Source organism: Manis javanica, chromosome 15 (assembly GCF_040802235.1).
Source record: "Manis javanica isolate MJ-LG chromosome 15, MJ_LKY, whole genome shotgun sequence".
NCBI lineage: Eukaryota > Metazoa > Chordata > Mammalia > Pholidota > Manidae > Manis > Manis javanica.
The window spans coordinates 5782704-5808185 of NC_133170.1; the positions used below are offsets into that span (position 1 = coordinate 5782704).

Sequence of the window (25482 nt, forward strand, 5' to 3'; positions counted from 1 at the left end):
AGGAGCCCACAAACCACAGAGACATCAGACAGCTGCATTCAGCTCCACTCGATTGCTGCCAGGCAGAAAATGGGGCACATGGTTGCCAGATTTCCATCATATTTTTCAGTGAACATGAAAATATGATGTGACTCTTCTAATTCTTCAATGTTAGCTTAAGGAGTGACATCAGCAACATGACTGAATACAACATCATTCATCCTACCCACACCCCTATCCCCATCATGGACAACGACAATTTAGCATCCATACACAGACAAAAGTGCCTTCTTGGGAGCTGTGTGATCCAGCACCCCACAGCAAGGGACCTGGGAGGGGTCTTGCCCATCTGTGTGTCAGGTAAAAAGCAGACGGACCTCAGTCCCAGCTGAGGACCCTGCATAGGCCCGTGAATCAGCTCCTGCCCCTCTTGGCTGCAGTCAGGGAGCTGCTGGAGAACATTGCCTTTGACAGTCACACACAACAGAGCCTTCATGGAAGTCCACTTTTCCAGTGGAGAAGTTCCAGCACAGATTGGAGCAAAAAATCTGAGTTTGCATGCACTGGAGAGAGTGAGAGGAACAGTTTGATTTAAGCGCATACCCGCTTCCCCAGGGTGGCACAGCTCAGAGCCAAGAGAGATCTTCTCAGCTCATGATTCCACCTAGAGGGAAAAGTGAGCATGTGAGTGAGTGCCTGGTTCCCCAGCTCTCCAGAATGTTCCAACAAGGCACATTTTGCCATTAAACCATCAAGGGTACTGAGTCATGAGCTGCATGACTGGTGGGCAGGAAGAGACTGGGAGAATGGCAGATAGGACTCTTAGAGGGCAGTAAAAGGACATGGATCCTACTAACTGTGTCATGGATTCCATCAAGAAGCCCAACAATGAGCCACTGGGGATGCCTTGCCCACAGATGCCCCCAGCCTGCCCATGGGCACCCCCAGCACAGCCACCTCCCCCACCCACCCCCAGCGCATCCTGTGTTGGGTTCTCTGTGCAAGCTACTGACGGTGCCAAGAACATTTTGACAGATGTCTGGCGAGCGTGTGCAGAAAGCCAGCCCAAACCCAAAGGCCAGGGAGGGACCATGGACGCGAGCAGAAGGAAGGCTGTCGGCACCAAGCCTGGTGCATCGCAGGATCAAGAGAAGGAATAAAGCTTAAGAATTCTGCTGCAAGTGGAAGCAGGAAGCATAGCGTAAGTGTGTCCATAAAAGGTCTGAGAAAGCCTCAGAACACCAAGCAGGACAGAAGGGAAGTATTTCTCTGATTAACTGAAGTCAGTTAATAAAGAAAAAAAAATGAAAAAGGTGACAGTTCCTTTCATTGCAAAATCAACAATAAAGTAGGAATATGAAAAGTCAAGGAAACATGACACCACTAAGGGAACACAATAGTTTTCTAGGAACCAACCCTAAAGACCTGGAACTCTAAAATTTACCAAATAAAGAATTCAAAATAGCTGTTTTAAGGAAGCTCAACAAATTACAGGGAAATACACAAAGACAATTCAACAAAATCAGGAAAATAGCACATGGAAAAATAAAAATGAGGAGATCAACAAAAAGATGGATTCTAAAAAAGAACCAAACAGAAATTCTGGAGCTGAAGAATGTAAAGAATGAAATGAAGAATGCAGTAGAGAGCATCAATGACAGAATTAATCAAGAGAAGAAAAGATCTGTGACCCAGAAGACAGGAAGTTTAAAATTATCCAGTGAGAGGCAAAGAATGAAACAATGTGGCTGATCAGGGTGGTGGTTGCTGAAGGTTGGGGCGGCTGTGACAATCTCTTAAAAAAAGACAACATTAAGTTTGCTGCATTGATTGATTCGTCCTTTCCTGAACAATTGCCATGTAGCAGGTGATGCTGTTTGATAAGATTTTACCCACAGAAGTTCTTCCAAAATTGGAGACCTCCTCTCCAACCCTGCTGCTGCTTTACCAACTAAGTTCATATAATGTTCTAAATCCTCTCTTGTCCTTTCAACAGTCTTCACAGCATCTTCATCAGGTGTAGTTTCCATCTCAAGAACCCACTTTCTTTGCTTATCCATAACAAGCACCTCTTCATCCATTCAAGTTTTGTCCTGAGATTGTAGCAATTCAGTCCCATCTTCAGGCTTCACTTGGAATTCGAGACCTTTTGCTGTTTCCACTGCACCTAAAGCCTTGAACCCCTCAGTCATTCATAATAGCTGGAATCAACTTCTTCCAAACTCCTGTTTATGAGGATAGTTTTGCCTCTTCCCTTGCATTACAGATGTTCTTAACGGCATCTAAAATAGTGAGTCTTTTCCAGAAGGTTTGCAACTTACTTTTCAACTTGAAAGATCCACAGAGGAATCACTATCTATGGCAGTTAATGCCTTACAAAATGTATTTGTTAGGTAATAAGACTCAAAAGTTGAAATGGCTCCATGATCCATGAGTTGCATAATGGATGTTGTATTAGCAGGCAAGAAAGAATCATTAATCTTGTCTGTCTCTATCAGAGATCTTGGGTGACAAAATGCATTGTCAATCAAAAGTACTATTTTGAAAGAAATCCATTGTTCTGAGCAGTAGGTCTCAACAGTAGGCTTAAAATATTCAGTAATCCCTGTTGTAAACAGATGTGCTGGTGTCTAGGCTTTGTTGTTTCATTCACAGAACACAAGCAGGGTAGATTCATCAGGGCCCTAGGATTTTCAGAATGGTAAATGAGCATTGGCCTTGACTTAAAGTCACCAGCTGCATTAGCCCTACTAAGAGTGAGCCTTAATTTACCCTAAGAATGCAGCAGCCCAGTTTGAAAAAGACATATGCACCCCTATGTTTATCACAGCACTATTCACAATAGCCAAGAAATGGAAGCAACCTAAGCATCCATCAGTACATGAATGGACAAAGAAGATGCGGCACGGAGAAGACAAGTAGTGACTCTACAGCATCTTACTACGCTGATGGACAGTGACTGTAATGGGGTATGTGGGGGGGGGGGGCTTGGTGATGGGGGGAGTCTAATAAACATAACGTTCCTCATGTAATTGTAGATTAATGATATCAAAATAAAAAGTTAAAAAGAAAAAAACAGAATCCTTTAAGATGCATGATGCCAGCAATCAGTGAGGTAAATGGGTAACATAGGAAATGATAGGTGAAGTGGATTCGAAATACATGTTAGAAATAAAGGCTAAGCAGTCCTGCCACGGTGTGTAGACAACTGCCTGAACACTTGCTGCTCTCGTATTGACATTATTGCATGATGCAAATCTACAAAAATTTATTCACTGCTTTAAAAATATGCAATAAGCCCTTACAGAAGCATGATCTAAAAAACAAAAACAAAAAACAGGCAAATTCCTAAGGACGAAATAAATACCGAATTTCTGTGCATCAAGAAAATTGAGAAATGTGTAACTTTACTAAATGGTTTTCTTTATTTACCATTTCACCCTGAGGACCATAGTTACATCACTGACCACATGAAGACCAGAATACAACCTTCTGCTAAAGAAACAAGCACATCTACTTCAAATGCTATTTTTATCTTAAGCAAATATTAAAGTTGGCAATTTAGCACGCTGCAATGGCAAAAGCTGTGTTTACATGTTACTTTGTGAAGTTTTGTTCGAATCCAAAGAAAATTATTTCCTAAATTAGTTTCACTCATTTTCTATTCTGTTTCTTTGGTGCATGTATGAGAAATGAAGTCATAGTTGTTATTGTGTCGACTCCATTCACAGAAGAATTTCTCAAATAGTTAAATAGTACTAGTTTTATATCAACCAAGAAATGCTTCAAATAGTATATTTGTTAAGGAAATCCTAACAACAGTCGGATTTATTTCATCCAGTTTGGAAGCTCATTCTGCCAAAGATGAAATATGTAACCTGAACGTTATTATAAATGTATATATCCACTTAGAAAAAAAGGGCCCTGAAAATATTTTCCTTTTAAAGGAACTAAATAAAGTAAGGTTACAAAACTATCAGAAATACATACAAACACATGTGCACTTGTGCACACACACACACACACACACACACAATAAAACTCTACAAAACTAAAATAAGAGTAAGGAGTTGGGATTGCTTTGCTTCTCTCACAAATAACTTAAAAACTAGTCTAGAAGTAAAATAGTAACTAAGGAACAATGTACAAATGCCAAAATATCAGATGTTTATCAGCAATCTTATTTAAAAGACCAGACCAGGAAATTGTAAGAAGTAAGAAGAACGGGATTTATAGATATTGAAAAATTCATTGACTTATTTGCTACTTTTCCTAAGTAGTTCTTAATAAAGCATGGCTATATAACCAAAAGAGAGTACTCTCTAGTGGGCTGAATGTCTATATATAACAATTCATCTTCTTCCTTTATCTCTTTAGCCAACTGACGTGACTGCTTCAGAGGTCAAAACAGCCCATAGGTTAAAGTACTTTTTGCAATATAACCCTAATTCTTAAAATGACTTGACTATAATAGCTGAAGCAATATTTGTTTGAAAACACAGCCTTAATACCCTGGACCTCTTCTAAATTAGTACCAAACTGGTACTAAGAAACAACACTATGTGACATAAAATAGATTATACTATAAGCATTGAACTTGGAGAAGAATAACAAAAATACAGTGAAGAATTTTAATTAGTTTCTTTGAACAAAATGGCATTTTAATTGTTCAACATTATTTATATTTAATATTAAATATTATCTTGAAAGAACTAAATCAGAAATGAAGTGTGATTTATAGTAAGAATTTGCTTAAGTTCAGATGGGCTAGGTTACTCCATATTAACACAAATCCTTGAATCTCAGAGGCACAACACAACAGAAATTCAGTTCTTGTTTCTGTTACCTGTCTGCATCAGGTGAAGAGTGGAGCTGCACGTAGCACAGTTTTCAGTTACAGGGGCTGATTGAGTCTCCTCCTCGAATGGTGCTTCCCCTAGCATCTCTGTAAGGGGAAAAAAATGAGGGAAATCATACTGACTCTTAAAGATGCCAGAGCTAAAACTTTCATTACTTCCAGTCCTTTTCTAGCCAAAACAAGTCAACATAGGCAAGTTGAAATACAAAGGAAAGAAAGCACATTCCTATCGGGTGTTCTGAAGGGAGAACAGACACACCATTGCAATGCTTCAACCTTCTAGTCCCTAAATATTCACTTCACTTCCTTTCGCCTGCAAAATACATTCACTGTCTTCCCAAGAGAGAAAACCAAAATTTCTTTCAGTTACAGCATTAGGGACCTCTGGAGAAAGGGTCTCTACATCAGGTTCAGCTGTGGCTCCCACTCATTCAAGAACTGCAAGGGTAAGTTATACGAACCCCCACACCCCAACTACCCCCCTATAACAGGGCCAGATAATGCAGTCAACACTTGTGTTCAGGGAAGGAGAGACGGAGCTACAGAAGCTACAGACAGTGAGACCACGCTGGGTGGGTGGAGCACGGCCTGCAGTGAAGCCCCTCTTCTGTGAGCGGGTCCTCACATCCACGGTTCTCCACCTTTGGGGGTTCTTTCTTTCCTTTATGGCACCAGGCTACATCTCAAATGGCCACTGGAGAATGGACCGTCTTTGAGGACCCTACAGAATGACTGGACCCAAGAGAAATGGAAAAACTTTCAATGGAAAATCTCAGTCATAAATCTCAGAATTCCCCTTAAAATCTTCCTTAACAGCTCAGTGAACTCCTCTATTTGCTTCTTGGGAATTCTATATACCAACTATTCTTAAATGTTTCGTGTCTCATGTCCCCCAAGTTTAACTTAAATGCAGATGTTTTAAGAAAATCAGACTTTAAATCTCTTTTACTGAGCCATTTGCTCAATTAACACACTTACTGGACACCCTTAGATGTCTCTTTACCATGAGACATTTTAATTCTTTCAGAGATTTTAACAATAGTTGTGACAGCCATACTGTTCCAACTGTCTTTGCTATATAACAAATCATCCCTTTTTTGGTAGTAAAACAATAACTATTTGATTATCTTCATGGACTCTGTGGGTCAGAAGCCAGAAAAGTCACAGTAGGACTGGCTGTTCTCTACGCTGGTGTCTCTGGGGCCACAGGTGGAAAGACTCAAATAACTAGGGGAAGGAACTGGAGCCGAAGGGCGCACTGACAAGGTAACTTCTTTACTTGAGATGGCTGGTGACAGAAAGTAGAATGGTGGTTTCCAGGGGCTTGTGAGAGTGCAAGAATGGAAAGTTTGTGTTTAATGGGTACAGGGTCTCCATTTGGAAAGGTGAGAAAGGCTTGGAGATGAATGGTGGTAATGGCTGCACACAGGGTGAATGTACTTAATGCCGTACACCTGTATGCTTAAAAATGGTTCAGGTGAATTGTATGGAATGTACATTTTACCACAGTCAAAAAATATATATATGGCTGGTGCCTGGGCTGGAGTGACTTAAAAGAAGGCTTAGGGGAATTGTTTTGCTGGCACATCTCTGTGTCGCTTGGGCTTCTTATACTGTGTTGGCTGGAATCTGAAGGGGTCCATCCTACAAGAAGGCCTCCAGACAGTGAGCCTTCTGACCTGGGCTTGCAAGCTATCTAACATCCCTTCTGCCACGCTATCCGCTGAAACAATCAGGAGCCCATCCAGATTCAAGGGCAGGGGAAGTAGACTACCTTTCAGTGGGAGTAGAAGCATCAAAGAATTAGAGACCATATTTTAAAACTGCTGCACATATCCTTGATTTAATTCTTGTGACAAAGCTCAGTTCACCTCAGCCTTTGTCATTAAAGGCTTTCTCTACTTTATTTTACTTGCTAGATTTGAGAAAGAATGGTGCATCCCAGCACCTCGATCCACCAACTTTCTGAACTTTCATTTTCTTCTTTGCTAAACTCGCATTTCTCACAGCTCCTTGTCCAAATGCTACCAAGAGCAACGAAAACATGCTTACTAACATTTATGTTTCTGACCACTTCTCACAGGAAGTAACCTTTCCAAATAATTGTAAGAGTTTTGCTGACTATATTGCCATTTACATAATAGATTGTGATATTTTTTCTAGATTACCCATATCAGTTTCTTCAGTGTCCCTCCAACCCACTTACTAAGCCAATCCCCCACATTTTAAGTCACTTTAGGGCCAAAATTATTAGTCAGGATAGGTACGGTATGCTGTTGTAGGAAATAACTCAAAGTTCAGTGAATTATCCACATAAAACTGTATTTCCTACTCATAGCTTCTATCCAAGCCAGGTCAGCAGGGAAGCTCTGGGGATGATGGTCGCTCAGGAGGTACGCTGAGACCTCATGTATATAGGGAATCGAGTGCTGACGTTCAAAGTGTCTGTCTCTAAACTGAGACAAATCCTTCAGTTCTACCCACATGTAACTGGCTGAATCAATCAAGTGTGCCAGTGTACACAGGCACACCTAAAATCACAGAGCAAAGACATTACTTTGTGTCCCATAAGGAGGAGAACTAGAAATATTTACTGAACAGCACGAATGACTAGTAAAGAGTTCTAAGTGATAACATCTATAATATAGAATTTGGTAATTTGTATTTTGATGCCTTATTAAGGCGATTCAACGGCAAATGTAGTAGTGGGAATAATTTCAATTTTAATTGTATTCAAATGTAATACATTTATGCAAATTTTCTTACCTGGATATATAATTTTAAAAAGAAAGTCAAGAAATAATCATTAGCATTCCTTCCTGGCAAATTAAAAAGCATTTCCTGAAAAATAGGATACTTAAATAATGGAAAACTTTTCTAAGGAAAATTGCATGTTTTTTCTCTGAAGGATCTGCTATGGCAGAAGAGGATGATTATGTACATTGGGCTTTCTGAAATACTTTGCAGGTAATATTAAGACTAAAGTGGTGAAAATGACTCTTTAGCCCTCCCAGATACTGCTGGTTGACAGTAAACCAATGCCCACTCTTGGAAGTAACTTGGCAATATGGATTCATAGGCTCAAAAAGTTATTTCGCTTGAAGAAGCTATATGAAAGAAACAACCAGAGACAAAATCATGGTTTTGAACACTGCTTAAAAACAAGAAAATTCTCAGATATACTGATATGCTCGTAAGAAAAAGAAATGGAAAAATATTTTATACAAAACTGTATATAGCATATAAAAAATATATATATATATATACACACACACTGTGTGTATGTTTGTTATATATACATACCAAGCTGTGTGTAATATATATAATATATATACACACATGTGTGTGCTTATGTTTCTGTGTATATATATATCTCATATACATGTATGTGATATGAATTTTGTATATATAAACATATTCTACCAATACACACTCATATGCATAGAAAATAACTTGACAAAAAAAATCAAAATAACATTGTAATTTTGATATCTTCTTTTTGTACCTTTGATATGAATTTTCTATATAATGCAATTATTTCTTTCATACTTTAAAAGAATTGATCTCTAATTAAATTAATGTCATTCTTTCATATTACCTATTCTTTAAATCCATTATTTTTCACGGACCTTTCTATATTATTTCAGCACTAATTATGCAAACCAACTATTTGCCTTTGTACTATCTGCTCAGGGTCCAGGAAAAAAACATAAACATTTTTTTATTATATAATATCTTCTTTCAGGAATATGTGTCATCACATCTGTTAGAAACAAGGAAAAGATAAATGGACCAACATGATCTTTGTCTATTGGAGGAAGGACTCTAGATAAAAGCAATTGAGTCTTGGGCAACTTGGTTTAAGAGATTCCCCCCCTCCCGCCCCCCAATTAATGGGAATCCAGGTTTGGGGCTTAGCTTCATCCTGTAGAAAGTCCTACTCTGACTTTAGTACTTCCCATGATTTTTCCTCCTTTCCCAACAAAAAGCTATTTTTAATAGAATTGGTTATGAAATATTCCCTTTTTTTGGTCAGATTTTAATCACCTGATACTAAAAGTCACTTATATAATTAGAGAAAAAAATTGTGATTATTTTAATTTGCGACAAAAGAGAAAAATCAGCACTCATTCCTCTTTTAATTTCAGTTAAGTACCACAAGAATTAATAAATAATCCTACTTATTTAGGTTTATAAAAGCTGATCTTGCCACACATACTTTTCAATAAGAATCCTAAGTTACATAGAAATTTAACTTAGTAAAAATTACATTAATTTTCATTCGAATTATTCCCAGCATAGTGTGTTATCTTTTATACAAAGAACCTTTTAATCAGTTGTAATTTTTCGCATTAAGTGAACAAGGATTAGCCTTTATGCCATTTTGGCTTTTTTAAAAAATAAGCTGCAGTAAAAAATACTTTTTACCAGGCACACAATAAAGAAAAAAAGGAAAAAATTGAAGGGCCTATTCCTTTGTACTGAAGATGGCCATAAACCCACAAAATAATGTTATTTTGTCCAGCATCAAATACAATACAAGGGTAATGACATAATTGCATAATTATGATATAAAAGTATTAGTACACTACTTCTCTGAAAGCTTCGTTGCTTATCTAATTTCTGTCTCCTGCTTTTACTTAAAAGAAAAACAATTATGTCCCTAATTGAAATGTGTACCTAGAAGCAGTGGTCAGCAATTTTCTTTAATAAGCAAAATCATTCTTGGCGTCCACCCCGCCGGCACTTCTGGCTCGGCCACGCCCCTTCTTCCGCCCGTTTTCACCTCCCTTTCTGACTGCCAGTCTCTGTGGATCCCCTTTGCTTTTACACTAAATCTCCCAGTGATCTCCTTTCCCCCCGTTACCCTTTACAAAACCTGTTCTTTAAACATGAAGCTGGAAACCTCTATAATATAGATTCTCACTATAGCCACTGGGAAGGATCACTGGCCTGACAGAATCAGATGCTTATCGAGGCCAAAGAACAGCAAGTGGCCTGGTGAGATCAGTACGACAACAGAGTCATGGCCAAAGAGCTAAGTAAATGGGGGGTGAGGGGATGCAGAATTTGAGAAAATAGTAAAGAGTTTAGTAGAAAAGTAGGTACCTCATAACTAAGGAATGTTTAATACCATCTATTCAAAATCAAGCAATAAGAAGTTGAAAAAGATAAAAATTGAGTAGTGCTGAACTTAAAAAAATGTCCTGGGGAAGCATGATGAACTAGTATAATCATATAAGAAATTTTCTTTAAAATACTTCAGCCTGGAGACTGTGATTAGAGGGTGAGTTAGTTTTGATTTGCACCCGAAGGGCAGCGGTGGCCTTAATCAAGAATTCACACTCTGGGGCCTCTCTCGTCCTTCAATCTAGAAGGCCACCCCAAAGGCTGCTCCTGTAGGTTTTGCAGCTAGTTTTTCTCTTCCATCAGCACCTGGAGCTGTCCTAACAACCACAGCGAAAAGCTAGAATGCTGATCCATTGGTAAAATTAGTGGTTTGTCAGCTGGCGTAGAGGTTTTTAGAAAGGACCTTTCATTGGCAAAACTGGGGTACTTTTATTCCAACAAATGTGTGTCCCTGCTGCTGACTGGGAGGATCTGACTCCAATAATTGGTTAGCAGAATCTTATGACCAGACCACTGTCACAGTTGCCTCAGATGGGCCTTTAATGCAAGGCTACCCAAGAAGCCAAAAATGATGGAGAACTTGGTCCTCATTAAGCTTACGGCAAGACAGATTCTGTAACTGTGTCTTCCTGGCTTGCTAACAAATGCCCCCTATGCATCGAAATTTATTCTAAGGCTTGTTCCCATTAGAAGCTCATAGTCAGGCTATAAGGGAGGATAAGAAGAAAGAGAAGGGAAAAAAGGAGGGAAACTTCTTATATCTTCCATGATCGGTGATAGTCTTGGAGTAAGGCCTCTGCCAAATCCGGTCAATTCCTCTCCCACAGACACTGGGAGATACGGACACTCACCTTCCTTGAAGATTGCATTTCAGAGATGGCTCCCAGTTCTTTAAAAAGGCATTCCTGGATCTTAAAATTAGTAAGAGGCTTATTCAGCTTTTAAAAAAAATGTCTGTATATTTAAAAAGATAGAGATTGCATTTACACTTACAAGTTTTCTAAAATAAATGCTCTCAGAAAGGGGAGGGGAGAGAAGTCTATTCCCTTCTTTTCACAAGAGGGAATTAAGCCCCTTATTTTTAGTTGTATTCACCCTTACACATCTTGATAACTCTCAAGCACACTGAAATTTGAGAACCACTGATCTAAGCCATTGCTTAAATGCTTTTTTTTTTTAATTTCTGGGAGTAAATTTTATATTCATGGAGACAATTTCTGTGATTTTGAGGTTGTTTGAAACAATCAGATAATAGCTTGTAAAACATACTTTTCAGTTCCTTAAAAAACTAAAAATAGAAGTACCATACAACCTAGTAATTCTACTTCTAGGAATTTACTTCTTCTAATTTACCGGAAGAAAACAAAATCCCAGATTCTAGAAGATAGAGGCACCCTTATGTTTATTGCCACATTATTTACAATAGCCAAGAAATGGAAGCAACCAAAGTGTCCATCAGTAGATGAGCGGATAAAGAACAGGAGGGACATGCACACAATGGAATATTATTCAGCCATAAAAAAGAAATAAATCTTTCCATTTGTGACAACATAGATGGACCTAGAGGATATTATGACAAATGAAATAAGCCAGGCAGAGAAAGACAAATACCATATAATTTCACTTATTTGTGGTCTCTAAAAACAAACCAAAATGAACAAAACAGCAGTAGACTCATAGACACTGAGAAGTGACTGGTGGTTACCATGGGGAAGGGACTATGTAAGTGGGCAAAATAGGTGAAGGTGATAAAGAGGCACAAAATCTCGATCATTCCATAAATCAGCCATGGGGATGAAAGTTCAGCCTGAAGAATATATTAAATAGTCTTGTAACATTTTATGTTGACAGATAGTAACTACACTAGTTGAGGTGAGCATCTGTTGATGTACATAACTGTTTAATCACTATGTTGTATACTTGAAACCAATAATGTATACCAAATATACTTCAATAAAAATGAATAAATAAAAGTTAATTTTCAAAAAACAGGTAAAACCAGAACTCTCACACAGATACAAAAAAGACTCATGTTAGAGATTTTATTCTAATCATTAATCAGGAGGGAAGGAGTCAGAGGTTATAGTTAGTTCAAAAGAGAATCCAAAGACAAACATGTTTATACAACAGGAAAGCATAAAAACTGTATTTTCCAGGGAGGAAGGGAAGGTGGCTGAACCTCTTATAGGGCAGGACAGAATTTGCTTGTCCATAGAAAAGAATTATCTGTCATTGCCATCAGTTACTGTCCTCGTCCCTTCAGGCTACTATAGCAAAAATACCATAAACTGGGTAGCTTATAAACAACAGAAAATTATTTTTCACAGTTCTGGAGTCTAGGAAGTCCCATGTTGAGACACCAGCCACATACAGGGCCACCCCTGTACCATTTTTTCTTTGTCCCATCTGTTCTTTGCATGTAGTATAAGAGGCAAAGGCATCTCTCAGGCTGATTTTGTAAGTGTAGTAATTCCATTCATGAGGCTCTACCCCCAGGACCTAATCATCTCATAATACCATCAGCTTTGGAGGTTAGGTTTCAACATAGGAGTTTGCGGGGACACACATATTCAGAGCATAGCAGTTACCCGCAATGTGAAATTTGCAAAATAGCTCCAAGGCAATGAAAGACCAGATTCAGACAATCTCACGAGTGTTCTCTAGAGGTCTGTAATTGAAGTATAATTTTTTTCCTACAAGAATAATAATTTCAATTTGAAATATGTAATTGACTCAAGACATGATATTTTAATTTGTAAGGGATTAGATAATTTGATTATTGGTACATAGTAGTTGAGTACTTAAGACAAACTGATTTACTTCATTTATAAGTTTGATTTATTAAATTTACAAAAATGGCTCTGAAAGCTTTCACGATCCTTCAATTTTACACACATCTTACAACTCTCACAGCTGGAATTATAATGGAATCCCCTTCCTCATTAGCATTCTGGCCCTCCAAGTTATGCGTAAGTAGAATGGTACTTAATCTTTTCTAAGGGGTGAACTAAAGGATGAACACAAATTAGTATAGAACTGTCAATAGTCCAGACAGTTAGGATAATGTTTCTCAGTCTTTATTCTCCTAAAATCTATATGATTTTTCTGCCATAAATGAATATCACTTGTACTATTATTTATGTAGAACTGTCATATTTATATATTACTTTTACATATTTTATATATATTTTTATGTATCATGTATATGCATTTATATAAATATTATTTATACATATTTGTTTTCTAAATTCTAAAGTGTAACTCAGTATTAAAATAACCAATTTAAAATTTTTATCTTTCTCCTAAGCAATGATGTCTTTGAAGTCATGAATTCAATATATTAATTTTTTTCTAAAATTATTGTTGAAATACAGAAATATTGCAAGTATAAATGATTATCAACAGACTGTCTAACATTATTTTATATAGCACTGCATGTGTACATAACACAGTCTGAGAAACACTGAGTTAGAGGAAGAAGAAAGGTCTTCCTTTGTGGGTAAAAATACATTCAAAAGAACAGAGAGGTTTCATTTCACATAGTTGTTGGGCTCAGATCATTACTTTTCAGCTACATTTTCAGTTGAGCATGGGATACACAACAGAAGGTTATGACTCCAATGACCTCTGAAATTGAAAAACCAACATGCAAAAACATTATCAAAATGAATTAATTTGAATGCACGTTCTAAATTACCAAACATATACGAAACAATTTTAAACACTGAAAAGCTTCAGAACTCATAGCAAGTCTTAAAGGGGCTATGGGATTAGCATAGACTTCTACAAATTTACAAATTATTGAGGAAGAAAATGTAATTTTTTCAAGATTAGATAAGGTGTGGAAATAAATTCTAAAACTGTTTTTAATGCATGCTTTGAATTAATGTCTTATGTCTTTATTCTTTGCATATAAAATTGATTGATATTCACAAATATGATCCATTAAAAATTGTAGCTTTTCTCTAAAATGCATCGGTGTTGGGCTATGTCTCGCCTTCTCCTGTGCTGATGCTGTCAATCATGAGCTCTGAATAGGATGATTTCCCATCACCTAACTGCAGTCACAGACCCAGAATTGCTTCTCTGCATTCATGAAGTAAGTTCAGAAAATTCATTCATAATTCAGGTCTGGCATTTTTCTCAAGGATCAATTAGAAGAAGACATTTAAATGTTGCCGTCTTACAGTCTCCAATACTTGAGATTCTTTTTCTAAGCAATTTGCTTTGCCTAAGGTCCTTTAAGTTTAGGGTTTCATTGTTTTAAGTTCCAAGAATCAAATATTGTGCCAAGTAGCTAAGATTGAAAATGTTAGCGTGTCTGGATAGTCTTCCAGTTGAAATTCGGAGGCAATGGTACACTTAAAATTCTGCCTCTATTCATCCATTTTACACAAAAGGGTGGGCCTTCAACTTGCTAAGGACCTCAAACTGATAATTCACTGACGAAACTGTGCAAGTGAGAGAACATTTTCTAAGGCAGGTGAGTAGTATTATGACCACATGCAGATGACAATAAAAAAAAGCAACTATTCACAAGGCCAGAAGACACACTCCCTGAGTAAATTAAAGCCATTTGCTTAATCTAGGTGCTTTAGATAATCTAGAATCTCATTTGGGTGTGTGTGTGATCTAGGAGCATGCTCACAAATAATCATGGAAATTGTAAATATGTGTCCCAGCTCCTCTTTCCATAACAGAAGTACAATGTACAGTTTGCTGAGAATCCCTTTGAAGGGAAACATCAGCCTCCTCACCCTCTGAACTAGCTGATGGCTTGTGAATTGCTTTATCTAACATGCCATGGTTACTTCTAATCACCTAATTCTGTTCTAGCCTTGATTTTTCAGATTTATATTGAATGAATTACATCTGCTTTTCACAAATAAAACTCATTTACTTCACAAATGAAAAAAAAAGCAACTATATATATTTGAAAACTGAAGCACCTATTTTCAAGTTCAGTTTAGTATTACCACCAGAAATGTTAAATTCCTTTACTGTCTGGGTTTGGACTTCTGGCTTTTTCTGAGATTGCTTCCGTCCCTCTCTGGGAAATCCTGAATCCGATTTAGGATCATTTCCCTGTTATAGTTCCCATCACTGATTCCTCATTCTATTACTTTCGTAGAATACAATTCCAGAAAATGCTCACTCTCCAGAGATAGGACAGTCCACAGATTGTTGTTTTCCTAGTAAAATAGACTTTGTGTAGTTTCACTGAGGTATGACCTGCCCCCTAACTCCATAGACATTATATAACCCAGTAGATGATTCAAAATCAAAACCAAAACTCATGCTAAAATTCCGACTACTGTGAGTCTATTTCCATATATGGAAAATTATATTGCCTATTTTTAAAAATAAGAAAAAAAATTTAAAAGATGGAAAAAGTTAACAGGGAACCTTTTACCTTAGCCAAAACAAATGATATTTTCATTATAGGCAGTTGTTATATATACCTATATGCTTATGAGATGTTCCATTGATACATTACACAACATGTCATTTTATTATTTTTTGCTACATGACTTATTTTTTTAGGGTTATAAATTAGGCAACTTTTAAAGTATTGTTAATGCTTATAATATCCCAAAACAAAACAGTCTTTGATTAATTTATTTGTACTAGATTATTCCTATTTTCATGCTATTCTGCATTAAATTTAAATAGGCTGACTATAAATTCAGCAAATCATTCAGTATAATTCTATACTAGTATTAGTGGGGTGTCATACCATTTTGTATCAGAAAAGTGTTTATTCATCATTCTATCAGATGCCTAAAACAGAATCAAACCCTTTCTCTGCAAATAACATTCAACATTAAAGTTACTTCACAAACAAATACATTTAAAAGCAATAATAATATAAGTTGTTTAAGTAATAGTCAAAGAACAAAACTAAGCAGAATAATTTTCTGGTACTTATGAAATAATTTTACCTATGGGTATGGCAGCCAGAATTCCTGAACAAATATCAGGCTATGTAACTTTAAGGTATAAGATGAAATATTATTAGGAGCTACAATTTTTAGGTGACTCTGATGTGCCTGATACTGAACTAAGCTCTTTTCCAAAGTTATCCCACTTAATAGTTATTTTAACATTAGTCCAATTGTTATTACTTCTCTTCTAGAATTTGCTCAAAAATCTCACAATGGGGAACTGAAGTTATTAAAAAACAAATTCAACTGAGTACAATTTAAAGATCTTATTGGCTTCATTCAGTGATTCATGAATTGGACATCACCCCACTTAGCAAACAGAAAGCTACAAAGAGTTGTACAAAATGAAAGATTTCATAGGCAGGAAGTGGGACAAGGAAGTTACGAGCAAAGAGTGGATTATCTGTGTCAAAATCACCTTTCTTTGGAGACAGGAAGAATTACATTACTGCACAGGATGCCTCTCTCATAATTGAGAAACTGCATATCAGCCCATCAACACTGGCTAAGTGGTTTTTAAGAAATGTAACAATGTTTCCAGTACTATGTTATGAATATGACTGTAATACTGGATGCCACAAATATTTCCTAATGATTCATTCATTGGTGTATAGATTCAGCTACCAGGAAGCCATCATATTGATTATATGAAGCTCCCACAAAGTAATCATATTGCTACTTCATTATCAATGAATGAATTGTTATACCTGTAAATAAATACAAATTTCTTTTTTACATACTTTCAGTTTTGATGTCCAGTGTTAGTAATATACATAACATCTACAGAGTTTTGTATCATGTAAGACAATATTGATGTAGGTACTAACGTAATTCATCTTGTGAAAAGGCATCATAAACTTACAGTATCAATAAATACAGAATAGTACTGTCAAAATATTTTCTCTGCCTTATGATTTTCTTAATAACATTTTCTTTTCTCTAGCTTACTTTATTATAAGGATACAGTATATAATGCATATAGCATATAAAATACATGTTAATTAACAATTCATGTTATTGGTAAGACTTCCAATCTAAGCAGGCTATTAGTATCTAAGTTTTGGGGGAATCAAAATTTATGGATGGATTTTCAACAGATGGGAGTTCAGCACCCTAATTCCCCCATTGTTCAAGGGTCAACTACTTATCAGTTTGCCTAAGATTTGTGTATATGAACCCAAGATCTAGTTAAATTAACAAAATGTTTAGTCAGTTTACCATTATTTTGCCTAAAACAGAAAATACAGATCTTAAAAGGAATGATTCTTCAAATTTTTTCCAATTGTTTCAATTTACAAATAAAAGTAAAAAATACAGAGGTAAGGTTATACAGCTAGCTTATGCAGAATTAGAGCTAGAAGATGACCCTCTTATCAGTGATTTTTTCCACTGGACAATAATTTCATCTTTGCCTGCCAATCAGCCAAATGCCCCCCCCCCCCAAACACACACACTACCACCACCACCACCATTGTTTTGGACTCAATTCCAAAGCATTCAATTAAATTTTGGCCCCAGTGACCTGAGTTTCCACTAATACACTTTCCAATAAGGAACAGAGAAGACTTTCAGATTGCTTGTCATTTATTTTGGCCTAATACAAATTGCAAAGAAAATTGGTCACTACACAGAGTTTAAAACCAGTTTGTAGATTGGTAAGATAAATGTTATGAGCATCTAAAATATGAATATAAGATAACAGTTTCAGAATTGCATTTTGCTTTTTCATGTTGAACATATTTAAACATACTCTTTTTCTTTCCAAATCCCAGAGTTATTTTGTGTAATGTGCACATTCCCACACTCCCCCCCACCAAATGCATCAAAGAAGCACTTAGCACTACATGAGGACCTTCTCAGATATACTGATCTATTATACTATCAGGTGATTGTGTGATTAAAATTCAGTTTTCCTGGTTAGATTGCAGCTCTCTGATGTAGCTAAGTGTTTGCAATTCAGCTCTAATATGTGAACATTTTACCTTGACATTTCTGAACTGGAGACTAGGGATCTCTGACAGTCACTGAGCACATGAATAAAGGTGTGGATTTCAAGGGGTTCAGCTTTTCTAACATTAGATAATATGACTTCAGTTCTCAATTTCTCATGGCATTTTTTAAAAAGTCTGTTTCTTTCCAGTTAAAGAAAATATAATTCATTGATCTTCAAAAAACATTTATGTTTTGTTTTGTTTCATTTTAGGAAAAGAGAATCAACATTAGGGGGTCATCACTGACATGGATGGCAGGATTCCAGTTTCCCTAAATTTCACCTGTTTTGAATATTGTCCTTGCAAGGGATGATTAGGAAAGCAGCCCTATAATCTTACTGCTCCCTACCTGCCTCTCCAAGGCAGCTGAAATGCCCTTGGAAGCTACAGCAGAGAAATGCCCGAGTTACTGCAAACTAGGTGGGGTATTTTACCTTAAGGAGAGCAAGGAATAGAATTCTTCTCTTCTAGGAGTAGCTCTTCTGCCTTCCCCCTCCAAGTCTTGTGTATCTTGCTGAAAGATAAGCAAGGATGACTCCCAAAGGGAGTATAGAAAACTAGGAGAAGAGGACATACCGCTTATGATAATATTTTCCTTAGATCTGGTCCCATTTTTGAGGCCCCCTTTGGGAAACTCTGACAAGCCAGAGTTTCTATGAAGATGCATCAGTTCTCACTAAGCTCAAACTCCTCGACAGGAATACGTATAGCATCTGAGTCACCAGACAAATCGCTTTTCAGCTCAGCGCAATTTCTCAGAGGGATACAGTATCTGCTGTCGGCAACATTCTCAGTAGTTGGGGGGATGGGTACTTAAGACCTGACGTGGAAAACTGGGTGGCGCCCCACAGCAGCGACCATGCTCCTTAGTCCTAACTTTTTTAAAAACTCCTTTCTTCTACTCTAAAAAGGACAGATCCACCAAATGAAATGATAGTGTAGACACTACTTTGGTTATCTCTTGCTGTATAACCACCCTGAAATGTGAAAGCTTAAGAGAAGGAAGATGATCACCTCAGAGTGTCTGCAGGTCATGAATGTGGCTCATCGTGATGCACGTGGGTGTCTCTAACTCAAGTTCACCCAGGAGATCACAGTCACGCAGTTGGCCAAGACTTTGATGTCATCCCAAGGCTTTGATCTCCCCTCACTGGAGAGGATCCACTTCCAGTCTTACTCACACGGTTGTTAGCAGGATTCAAATCCTTACAGTTTATAGGACTGAGGCCTCCCTCTGTCCCCTGCCATGTGGGCCTTGTTATAGGTCCAAATGGGTGTCCCTCAAATTCACATGCTGAAGACTAACCCCTACTCCCAAGGAATGTACCTCTTTGGGGATAGGGCCTCTAAAGAGGCTTTTATGTTGAAGGGAGGCTGTTAGGGTTGACCCAAATCCAATCTGTCTGGTGCCCTTCTAAGGGGAAACTTTGATCCAAAAAGACGCACCAGAGGATCACCTCAGGAAGGGACCACCAAGGGGACAGCTATCACAAGCCGTGGAGAGAGACTTCAGGACAAACCAACCTTGATGCATGACTTGTGAGAAAACAAATCTCTGTTGTTTACATCACCCAGTCGCTGGTAAGTTGTTATGACAAACGTAGAAAATGCGCACAGGCCTCTACCTAGGGCAGCTCACAAGATGGGCCCGGGTCTCCCTCCCTCACGATATGGCACGAGAGGGCACACCCAGAATGGGGGCCCCAGTCCTTGTAGTTCAGCCTCAACTGCCGTCGGAGGGCTTCCTCGTATCCTATCCTCCGAGGGTGCCCAAGTCCAGCTCAAACTCAAAGAGAGAGGATGGTCTGAAGGCATGAAGGCCAGAAGGTAGGAATCATTAGGCGCCACGTGGAGGTGCCGGCCTCGGACACTAAGAGGCCCTGTAATAACTTAGGTAACCTGATTTAGATGGAGGGGGAAAAAAAGAGAGCCTATTGAATATTACATGATGAATGGATGATATGGGAGCTAAGATAAGCAACCTTTATAAGTAGCTGGGTGGGTTTAGAGTAGAAGAAACATCTTAGACAGGACAGTTGTAGCCATTTTCATCCCGTTGTGCTAATTAAGAAGAAATTTAGTAGATCCCTAGCAACCATCGCAGCGGCTATGAGGGCCACACCCAGTTCTGCTCCCGTCATCACGACCTTCACTTACTGTTTCGTCTCACAAGCAAGAATAAAAGGTAGAAGGCATTTTAATTAGGTGTCCTCACTGGCTTTTGTACCGCGGCTTTGCACTTAGTGTGCCCTCCACCCCTTGCCAACTTCGATGCTTGGCTTGGAAACACCTCTTCATGAGTAAAGTTGGCAGTCAATTATTAGGTGACTGTACCAACTACTGCCCTAAATATATATATAGTCAAATTAAGGGTTACATAGCGGGCATTTCTCAAGTAGAACATTCCTGTAAAACAAACAAAAACCAAGCCAGCTGGAATGTTATTTTGGGTACATCGTCCTGCCTCGGGACCATTATTAGCCATTATTAGTTCTCCAGGACTTATTTCCAAAAACTCACTTAGAGAAAAAAAAAAGGTAGCCTGGGTTATAAGCAAACACAAGTTGACTACATGCTATTAAAGGTGAGGAAGAGGCACCGAAAATCCCAACAGCCTCTCAGAAAAAAAAAAAAGAGCTCCATATATTTTAAGAGGTGAAAAGACCACCAGGGGCTATTTGTGATTATTTCTTTCTGCAGAAATTATAACAAGATATAGAGGAAGCAGGTCATTTTGGAAAATTTTGGACATGATCATATTTCTTGGTTCAGGTACCACATTTTTTCAAGTCAGTAGAATGAATCCCTAAGTTTAAATTCTGAGCCACTTGGTCATTAAATAATAGTCATACGAAAAGTATTTATATTCTTGGGATAGGAAGTACTTTGAATTACAACTTCTGGTCTTTAAAATTGGCATGGGGGTACCAAGCTCCATTACCCAAAGCTCTGTACCCTGCCCTCACCTTTTCCTGTCTACCCAAGTGTAAGAAACCTGGAGTGGGCCAGGCCAAGTCTGAATCCTAACCCAGTATTTTACTAGCTTATTTCTGAGACTCAGTTTCCTCATCTGCAATGTGGGAATAATGATGGTAATTACAGGTATTCATGAGGGAGAGAGAGCACTTTCTATCCAGCCTCGTAATGGTAAATTCAAACCGTAGTTATTATAATTATTAAGTTGATTATTCTGTCTGAAATGCCCTTCTTCAAACTGTTGGCCTATAAAATGCATTTTCCTCCTTCAAGATACGACTTCCGTATCTCTTGTCCTAGGATCTCTCTGATAAGTCCTCCTAACTTCTTCTGGATTTCATGCCATTTCACTTTATCTTGGTGCATTTATCCCTTTCATCATGATATATTTTTTTCTTTTTTTGCTTTTTGACTCTCCACTTGACCTGAGCTCCTGGAGAGTATTGGCCATGATTTACTCCTTTGCTTCCACATTGTAAGTGCTCAACAAATATTTATGAAATAAATGAACAGCCACTCACACATTCATATGACAACCTGTTGAGTAAATGAATGTCAGGGTAGGGTCATTTATGTCAACCAGCATCTTTGTTCACTAGCATTTTTTATTCTAAAAATATCTCAAAACAGGATGTTCTATACAAAACAAAAATTACTCATTGCTAATGGTATGGCATTACTGGATATTTTAAACAGTGTGTACACTTAAAAATATGATGCTCATATTACCAACGTCACCTACGAAGAAAATGTGTGCATAAGGGTTCACTGTGATCTGCCAGGTAGTTATTTGCATTTGGCATTTCAAGCTATTTATCAGAATAGGATGTCATGGATCCAGATGAAAATAGCTCAAATTAAGAATGTTAGTCAGTGATTAAAAGATTTTGAAAATTGATATTTAGAAGATTAGTCAAAGCAACTATTTAGCCTTTATATTCAACCACAGCAGTATTGAACACTGTAGTTATGGATATCCATCCTGATGCCCTGTGATAGAGTGGTATCCATTCAATCATATCTTAGTTCAAATAAATTACTACTCTGTGTGGCCCTATCTTTCATCTAAATATCAAAATGTCAAAGCTTTACAGTCTAACCTGATCTTCAATGATATGTTTTCTAATTAACTTTGCACTTGTATATCATTATCAATTTTTTAGTACTTGGTTTGAAATCCTAAGTAATTAGCAGCTATCCAAATCAGAATAATTTCACAATGTAAGTAAGATACTCATTTGAATGAAAGATCTTAAACTTTAAAAACAATGTAATTTAATTATCTGGAAGTGTTTTTGTTGAAGTGTATAAGTATTGGTACATATCACAGTATAAATATTCAACTTTCATTTATCAGGACACCTAAAACACTTCTTAGTGGCTAATATCATAAAAAATGGTGATATTATATACATATCATTCACATAATTGAATATTGAAGGATCTGGGGTATAATTCAACAGAGTCCACTAAAACAAGAAATTTTGAAAACTCTCCAAACTTACTGAAGAGGTCCTAGAGTTGTAGACCCCTCAGAAGGGCTCACAAGAGAAAATCAGAATGAACTAAAAAAATCTTGACTCTTAAACTTTATGCCTCTTAATAGGATTCATTCTTTATTTTCCCTTTTCTCATCCACTTGGCCTCTACTTTTCATTCATTATAGAATTCTGTCCCTGTCTTCTCCAAATTTTAACTAAAACCATCTGTTTCTTTCTTTCTTCACTGCCAACATTACAGACTAAATAACTACCATTTTTTTACTACTGGCAATCACTTCCTAACGGATAACATCAACACTTCTCCTCTTCTAGTTTTTTCTATAATAAATATATTTTGACATTCACTGAAAGTCTTATTACTTAAAAAATATTCTAAAAGCAGTACTAATATTCCCCAGTTTAGAATAATGGTATTGGTACCAGTGGGCGGGTATCTGAGCACTCCATAGAATGAAAAGCTCCTCACTTGATGCCTCTCTTTGTATCTCAGATCAACGGGTTACTAAAGCCACAGGGTTGGAGCTATAATGCCTTAATCTCAGCCCGACACCTATGTCATTATTTTTTCATTGGATGAAGAAAAGAATTTAACAAAAACAAAAAGAGAAATAGGCAAATCTTAAATTATAGTGGAAGGCTTTAACATAGCTTGCTCAGGTAAAACAAGCACGCAGATATAAAAATAAGTACACAGAAAGATTTATGTAGCACAATTTAAACAACTTGATCTAATTTATATGAACATCTGCAGAACACACAACTTTTCAAGTTCATGTGGACCATTTACTAAAGTTGTCTACTGTCAGCCATTTATTCAATGAAGTATTGGAAGTCCTAAACAGCACAATAAGGCAAAAAAGGAGAAATGGAAATGATAAAGATTGGGAAGGAAGAGTAGTGCTTTTGTATCTTAAAAATAGAAGTGAAACTTTACACATGCTATTTGGAGTAATAAGTATAGCAAGACCACAGGAAAGAATATAGATGTATAAAACTTAACTGTATCTTTATATAAAAGAAAAAACAAAAGGAAAATTTAAAAACAAGCATTTACAATAGTATAGAAAAACTGTAATCTTATAGGTAAGAATCCAATAGCTTAATTCTATAGCTAAGAACAATCAAGCAAGAATATGTAATATGTAACTACAAAACATTAAATGAAAGAGTTTCTAACAGACCTAAATTGAAAAACATATCATGCATATGGGTTGGAGCATTCAGTAATGTTAAAAATTCAATTCTACCCCAGTTGATCTGTAGATTTAATGTAATTCCATTCAAAATCCAACTTAGATTTTAGCTTGTTATCTTGTTAATTTATTCAGCTCAAAAAAAAATTAAATGTTTATTTATTTAGATCTCTTTTATATTTTTTAAATTGCCAAGCTGATATACTGAACTATCTTTGGAAATAGTCAAGAATAGTCTAGAAAATCTTAAGGAGCAACTTGCAGATCATGCAAGCAAATGCCAAAATTTACTAAAAAGTTGTAGACAGTAAGCCCATGTGCTGTGGCTGTAACACTAATATAACATGCTAATGGCATGGACTTGTGTTGAGAAAGACTAATACATATACATTTTCCTGATTTACAGCAAGATGTCACTACAATTCAGTCAGGAAAAGAGGGTCTGATTAATAAATGGCACAGGAACAACTGGATAACCACATGGGAAAAAACGGTCCTCATACACACATAATTAACTCGAGACATGATATACTTAAAGCAAATGGTAAAATATTAAAAACTTGCCGAGGAAAACATAGGAACATACCTTTACAAACATGAAGTAGTCAAAGTTTTCTTAAATATTGTATGAAAAACATTAGCCATACAAGAAAAGACCAGCAAACTACTTTTCATAGAACTCAATATAACAAAAACACAAGAAACAAAATGAGAGAAGAGTCTATTAAAATTTGGCAGAAAAGTTGAACAGGTATTTCAGGAAAAACTATATCAAAGTGGCCAGTCACTACATAAATAGATGATAAATAATATGGGTCATCAGAAAAAATGGAAATTAAACTATAATGTGATATCATCATATACCCATCAGAATTGTTAAAATTAAAAAGAAGACAATATCAAGTGTTGGCCAAGATTTGGAGCAATTGGAAGCCTATGTCAATGGGAGTGCAAATTGGGTTAACCAGTAGTGAAAACTCTTTGGTACTAGCTACTACAATCAAACTTATATATGCCTCTACTGAGCAATTGCCCTGCTCACTATACACACCATAGAGTAAGTAATTATGTTGACTGAAAGGCATGTTCAGAGTAGCTTGTTTGTGATGGCCTCATAATGGAATGAATCCAAGATCCCCTCAACATAGAATGGATAAATAAAATAGATTATAGAATAGCATTTGTGCAATGGGTGGAATATAACACAGCAATACAAAAGAATGAACTACTATACACAATACTATAAGGGAATGAACACTGCAATATTGTTGAATTCAAAGATATAAAGTTCAGTAAAAGGCACTAGTAAAAGTCTTTTACACAGAAGACCACCTACTGTATGCATTCATTTATATAAAGTTCAAAAATAGGCAAAGCCAATACTTAGTGATTGACATCAAAATAATCATTGTGCTTGCAGGGTTGATTAGGTACTGATTGGTTGGAGGCACAGAACATGGAAGCCAAGGAAGCCTTCCATGTGATGAAACGTTCTCTGACTTCACAGAGAACACACATTTTATATGTTACAAAATATTTAGTATAACCTGTATAAGTTACATTTCAATAAAATATCACTAAAAACAGGAACAAAACCAAAATAAATTCTGGGTGCATAATAGTAATTGTCTATAAGACTGTTTTGGGGACTGAATGGAAAGGATAATTAATAAAAGTGCATTTACTACAATGACCACCAATAAATATTAGATGTTGGGGAAATAAGTTAGAGACTGACAATACCAATACAATTATAGCAACTGGAAATCTGATATAACTGCTGCTGGCAGTAACAATGGTACAGCTATTTGGGAGTATCTGCTAAAGGAAAACATACTTCTGTTCTGTGACAGAGGTTCCTCTCTTCCATAGAGAACTAAGAGATGTGAGCACATACAGCCTCCTGAT

At 36.8% G+C, this 25482-nt stretch overlaps 1 long non-coding RNA gene across 2 annotated transcripts in view; it reads right to left on the minus strand.

Annotated features, from left to right (window-relative positions):
- Nucleotides 1–25482, minus strand: part of LOC140846576 (uncharacterized) — a 181575-nt gene that overhangs the window by 136561 nt on the left and 19532 nt on the right. For both annotated transcript variants that reach the window (XR_012125814.1, XR_012125813.1), the window contains exon 2: nucleotides 4826–4924. This is a non-coding gene — a long non-coding RNA (uncharacterized lncRNA). The remainder of the gene's footprint in view (nucleotides 1–4825; nucleotides 4925–25482) is intronic.